This window comes from Chrysochloris asiatica, unplaced genomic scaffold, assembly GCF_000296735.1.
Source record: "Chrysochloris asiatica unplaced genomic scaffold, ChrAsi1.0 scaffold00030, whole genome shotgun sequence".
Lineage (NCBI taxonomy): Eukaryota > Metazoa > Chordata > Mammalia > Afrosoricida > Chrysochloridae > Chrysochloris > Chrysochloris asiatica.
In genome coordinates this window covers 3,706,444-3,712,268 of record NW_006408548.1, presented here as the reverse complement: position 1 = coordinate 3,712,268, position 5,825 = coordinate 3,706,444, and positions in this window count along the sequence as shown.

The window sequence follows — 5,825 nt, the reverse complement described above, 5'->3', positions numbered from 1 at the left end:
TGTTCCTATGTGTTTACCTTCTTTTACATTGTAATTGTTTTGATCATAGACTGACCTCCCAGATTCTCTGACTTTGTTCTTATAGGTTTGTTCTGTTCTCGACTTTTCCTTCTGTTGATTTAATTCTGGGAGGTGCTACCATGTATGTCAATCTCTGGTTGTTGTCTGTTCTTGTTTCTCAGTCCACAGAACTCCCTTTAAGATGTTTTGTAGCACAGGGTTGGCTTTGGCAAAATCCCTTAGTTTCTGTTTATCCTGGAATGTTTTGATTACACCGTTGTATTTGATTGATAGCTTTGCTGGCAAGTCTTAGTAGTTTTGAAAGCTCCCCCCAAGTGACTTCAGTGAAAACCAGGGTTTTAAGGCATTGTTTCTCAAACTTTAATATGCACTTGAATCAACTGCTAACATTTAGATTCTGGTTCTGCAGGGCTGGAGAGGGCCTGGTGATTTTTGCATTTCTAACAAAGACCCTGGTGATCCTGATGCTGTTGGTTTATGGACCCCTCTTGGAGTAACAACATCTTCTGGTGTTCCTTTAATTTATGAAGGAGAAGGGAATTACTGAATGAATCATGTATCATAGCAAACAGCTTTTCAGAACACACAACTCCTGCTTAAAACCTTTCTGAAAGTGTTCCTCTTTACTGTTAAGATACATTGCTATATGGCATGTCATTGTGTGCTATCAAATGGATTCTGATTCATAGTGCTTCTAAATATCAGAGTAGAATTGCCCCTAGACTGTGATCTTTACAGTAGCAGATCATGGATCTTTTCTTTCCAAGAACTCTGGGGGGTTCGAACCACTGACTTTTCAGTTAGCAGCGGAGCACTTAACCATTGTGTCAGTTGGGTGTTTTATAATGTGTTGTTATATTGTTGCTAAGTGCCATTAAGTCAGTTCCAATTCAAAGAGACCCAAGTAACAGAACAAAACACTGTCTAGTCCTGTGCCATCCTCACAATTGTTGCTAAGTTTGAGTCCATTGTTACAGGTACTGTGTCAGTCTATCTCACTGAGGATTCTTCATTTTTGATGACCTACTTTATCAAGCATGATGGTCTTCTTCAGGCATTGGTTGCCCCTTATAATGTGTCTACAGTACATGAGACAAAATCTTGTTGTTCTCCATTCCAAGGAATATTCTGTGTTTCCAAGACAGATTTGTTTGTTCTTCTGGCAATCTATGATACTTTCAACATTCTTTGACAACACCAAATTCAAATGCACCAATTCTTCTCTCTTCTTTATTCAATACCCAACTTTCACGTGCATATCAGGTGATTGAAAATACCATGCCCTGGGTCAAGTGCATCTTAGTTCTCAGAGTGATATCTTTGCTTTTAACACTTTAAAGAAATTTTGTGTAGCAGATTTAATTTCTTTTTTTTCTTAAGGGTTTAATCATTAGTATGCTACCCAATTAAGATTGGCTTTAATGAAACAGAAAGATAAAGTACTTCCCAACAGTATGCAATCCTTATTATGCTGTACAATAGTCAATGAAAGCACCTTTTGACTGTCACAAAGTAGGAGTGAAAATGGACCAGTTCTCAGGGACATTCTTCATATCATTATGTGGATTTGGGTTTGTTATTACTAAGTATAAATGGTCAAAAGAAATGTACTGCCTTGTTTTGTTTTTAACTTTTTATTGTATATTGAGTGACGGTTTACAGAACAGATCATCATATACTTCGCTTCATTACAGTTGTTGCAATCCCCTCCATGTACCATCAGTTACCAGTATTTACCTCTATTTGCTTTAACTCTTGCATTCCTCCCTGTGTCTCCTGCTACTTTCATCTTTCCTCTGCTAATCTCCCTCTTGTTGTATATTACCTGCCCCATCACCCACATTAACATGGTTTACCCACTAGCCTGTGAATAATTTTCTCTTCCCCATCCCTTCCAGAAACCTTCACAGATTGGTTCTTTTATCAAGAACATTTTCTCAACTTTTTACAAATATGTTGTTCTCACAACATATTTGTCATTTTGTGATTGACTCATTTCTCTCAGTGGAATGTCCTCCATGTTCAACCATGTGGTAAGGTGTTTCACAGATTAATCATTATTCTGCAACATTGCATCATATTCCATTGTGTGTACCACCAAAGTTTGCTTAACCATTTTGTTTTTGTTTTTGTTTTTTTTGATGGGCATTTAGGCTGTATCCATCTTTTTGATGTGTCTTGATTCTGCTCTCTCTGCCTCTTAATTGGTACATTTGATACATTTACATTCAGTATAATTATCAACAGGTATAAATTGATGGCTGTCATTTTGCTGGGGTTTTGTATGTGTGTGTGTGGTGCTGCTGCTTTCTTTGTTGCACATAATTTTCTGTGCTGAGTTAATTTTGTTTGTGGCTGTCTTTTCATTTTCATTTCTGTTGTGCCAATATTTACTAAATCTTTCTGACTTTCCTCTTTTTTTATATTAATGTGCAGTGTATTAATTATCTTTGAGGTTATGCTGTAACTGATTAATTTTTCCCTGTGTAAAACAGTCTATTTTTATCTTGAAATTGACTTGACTTTCTTGCCGTTTGGAAGTTCTGTATCTATATTATTCCTTCTTTTTCCTTTGTAGTTGATTTCATTATATATCGATATCTCTGGTCTTGTAGGATTGTTTTACTTTAAATTTTTCTATATCTGGATTGGTGTAGCACTGTTGGATTAGCAGTGGACTTCAAACCACAAGGCCAACAGGTAAAACCCACCTGCTGCTCCTCAGAAATCCTGTACAGGGTTGCTATGAATTGGAGCCAACTCGACAGCACTAAACAACAACAACATATCTAGAATGAGTTCTTGTGGTGTTCTCATGTATAGTAATTTCTGGCTGTTGTCTGCTGTTGCTGGTTCTTAGTCCAAAGAACACCCTTTAGTATTTTTTGTAAAATACTTTAGAATTCCTGTAGTGTTTTCCTGAATTCTAAAGTATTTTTATTGGTCTGGTCATTACAAAGTCCTTCAATTTCTGTTTATCAGGAAGTGTCTTAATTTTGCCATTGTATTTAAGGGACAGCTTTGCTGGGTATATGATTCTTGGTTGGCATTTTTTTTTTCTTTCACAGTTTTGTGTATGTCATCCCATTGCCTTCTTGCCTGCATGGTTTCTGCTGACGAATCAGAGCTTAGTCTTATTAGTTCCCCTTTGTAGATAACTTTTCATTTTTCCCAAGCTGCTCTCAGGATTCTTTCCCTGTCTTTTTTTTTGGAAAATTTGACTATGATATATCTTGATGATTTTCTTTTGGAATCTATCCTGTTTGGGGTTCATCCAACTTCTTGTATGCTTATCTTCTTATCTTTCATGACATTTGGGAAGTTTTCTTCCAACAAGTCTTTGATGATTTTCTCTGTGCTTTTTACTGTCTCATATTGTTCTGGAATTCCAATCACTCATAAGTTGTTCCTCTTCATGGTGTTCCACATAACTCTTAGACTTTTCTTGGATTTTTTTCATTCTTTTTTCTGCTTATTGGTCTAGCTCACTAATTCAGGCTACCATTGCTTCAACTCTACTCCTTTGCTCTTTCAACATATTGTCCATTTGTGAAATCCTAGTAGTACTCTTCTAGATTTCCAATTATAGGTTTTGTATTATTTCAAAATTTGCATTTATTTTCTGTTTGTTCCTTTAGTGTTTTCATTAATCCTAAAGATTTTTTTCTGTGCTTTCCTTGCTTTCATTGATCTTTCTGTCAATCCTTTAAAGACACCTAAATATTTTTTTGAATTCGTTTTCAGTTAATTTTATTACCTTTTCTTCCTTAGAAACATTTTCTGCCTCTATATCTAAGTCATTTGTTTGATGGATTCTCTCTTGTTCCTTTTTGTGAGTTAAAATTGTCTATTGTCTCCAGGACATTGTGAGGCTATTGTATTTAATTGTTGACTGCATGTTGATGTGTCCCCTGAGAGTGTAGTTAGATATTGGAAGTGTGTACTTCATTCTCATTCACTGTTTGTGCACCTCAGCTCAGGGTGGATTTGACTGGTATTAGCTGCTGCCTATCATTGATCAGGTGGTATTAGCTTTTGCCCAGTGCATGGAGTTGCAGAGGGTACAGTTGTAGCTTGGCTGCATTGGCATGGTTATTGTCTCCTGTTAGGTGGGAAATAGAAAACCCCTCACACACACACACACACACACACAAAACAAAACAAAACAAAAAAAAACCAGAATAAACAACAAGGAACCAAAAATGAAAGGAGAAAATAATAAAGAGAAAAAGGAAAACAAGGCAGAAACAAGGAAAAAAAAAAAAAGAAGAAGAAGAATATAGTAACTATAAAGATAAAAGAGGAACAGGGAAATAGAAATATAGAAGAGAAAAATAAAGGAAATAAAAGGTAAAGGGGGAAAAAGCCAGTGAGAGGGAAGATAAAAAGAGAGTATAGTAAAGAAAGATCAAAAGAGGGAAAATAAGAACTAGAAGAAAAGAAGGAAAAACAAAAGTGGAGGTAGAAAGTATAAAATCAAGGGAATGGAAATAGAAGGAGAAAGAATAAACAAAAACAATGAAACAAGAAAAGGGGGGAAAAAATCAAACCTAAAAACAATAGTACAGCTGTTGGACCAAGGAGAGAACTCTGAGACCTCCTATTACTTTAAGAGCTTACAAGATTGGTGTGGAAGGGATGTGACAGTGGAGTACCTGGCCTTAGAGTCTTATTGGCCTCTGTGATATCTATGTTCATGGCACTCAGTCCAGAAGTAGTTTATGGAGGCTCTAAATGGAGCTGCTTTCAGTGTCTTTTAGGACCACAGGGCAGCTAGAGGCAGGGTGGCTGGTTAAATGCTGGTCTGGTGGCTCTGCAAGTCCTGTAGGTCTGGAACTGGGCCCGCCTACATCTAGGCACCAAATCAGTATACCAAATGTTACAGCCAACCCCCGACTTACATTGACGTGGCTCTCACCAAAGTGGCGCTGGGAGTGGACGGACGAAGGTGGGAGCTGGCGATACCTTTGTTCACCAGGGTTGCATGGGGGAAAAGAAGGAATCCCACTTTTTCCATCGCTTCCATGAATCTGCCCTGCCAGGTCACCTTCTGTTGCCAAAGCAGCTCACAAAAGTTCAAGATGGCTCAGCTTGCTGGCCACTTACCAGTCTCCCTCTCTCACTGTTCCTGTTCAGCTTCTCCTCCCATCAAACACTCAATCCACTTCTCTAACCTTTCCTCTGAAGTTCAGGGTTCCTGAAGTTCAGGGTTCCTGAGTTTTCATCTGTGTCTGTTTTATTTGGTATCTCGAGTCTTGGTGTGGTGCTGTGGGTTAATGCACTGGACTGCAAAGTCTGTTTGGACTGCAAGGTCAGCAATTCAAGATCACCAGCCACTCCTTGGAAACCCTATACAGGGTCTCTATGGGTTGGAACCGACTCAATGGCACTCAGCAACAACAACAACAATCTTTGCTGTAGAGGGTCCATGCAGTTCATCTGCCTCGTCTGCCATCATACTACAAGTGCCAGAAATGTACGGGTTTTAATCATCAACGGAGGCTCTTTAAGTTATGGTTTAGCATGCACCACATTCCCTAGTTCACTGGGAATAGTGGAGAGGGAGCAGGTACAGGGCCAGAGCAGAGGTGCTCAGCCTCAGACTGAGCTTCCTCAACTCATCTGCCACTGGTGCTACTGTCGTTATTTGATTTCTCAACTGCTGCTTCCTTGGTCATTGTCTATTGATCCAAGTAAAATTAAATCCTTGACAACTTTTCTCTGCTTATTATGATGTTACTTATTAGTCCAATTATGAAAATTTTGTTTTCTTTGTACTGAGGTGTAATCCATACTGAAGTCTT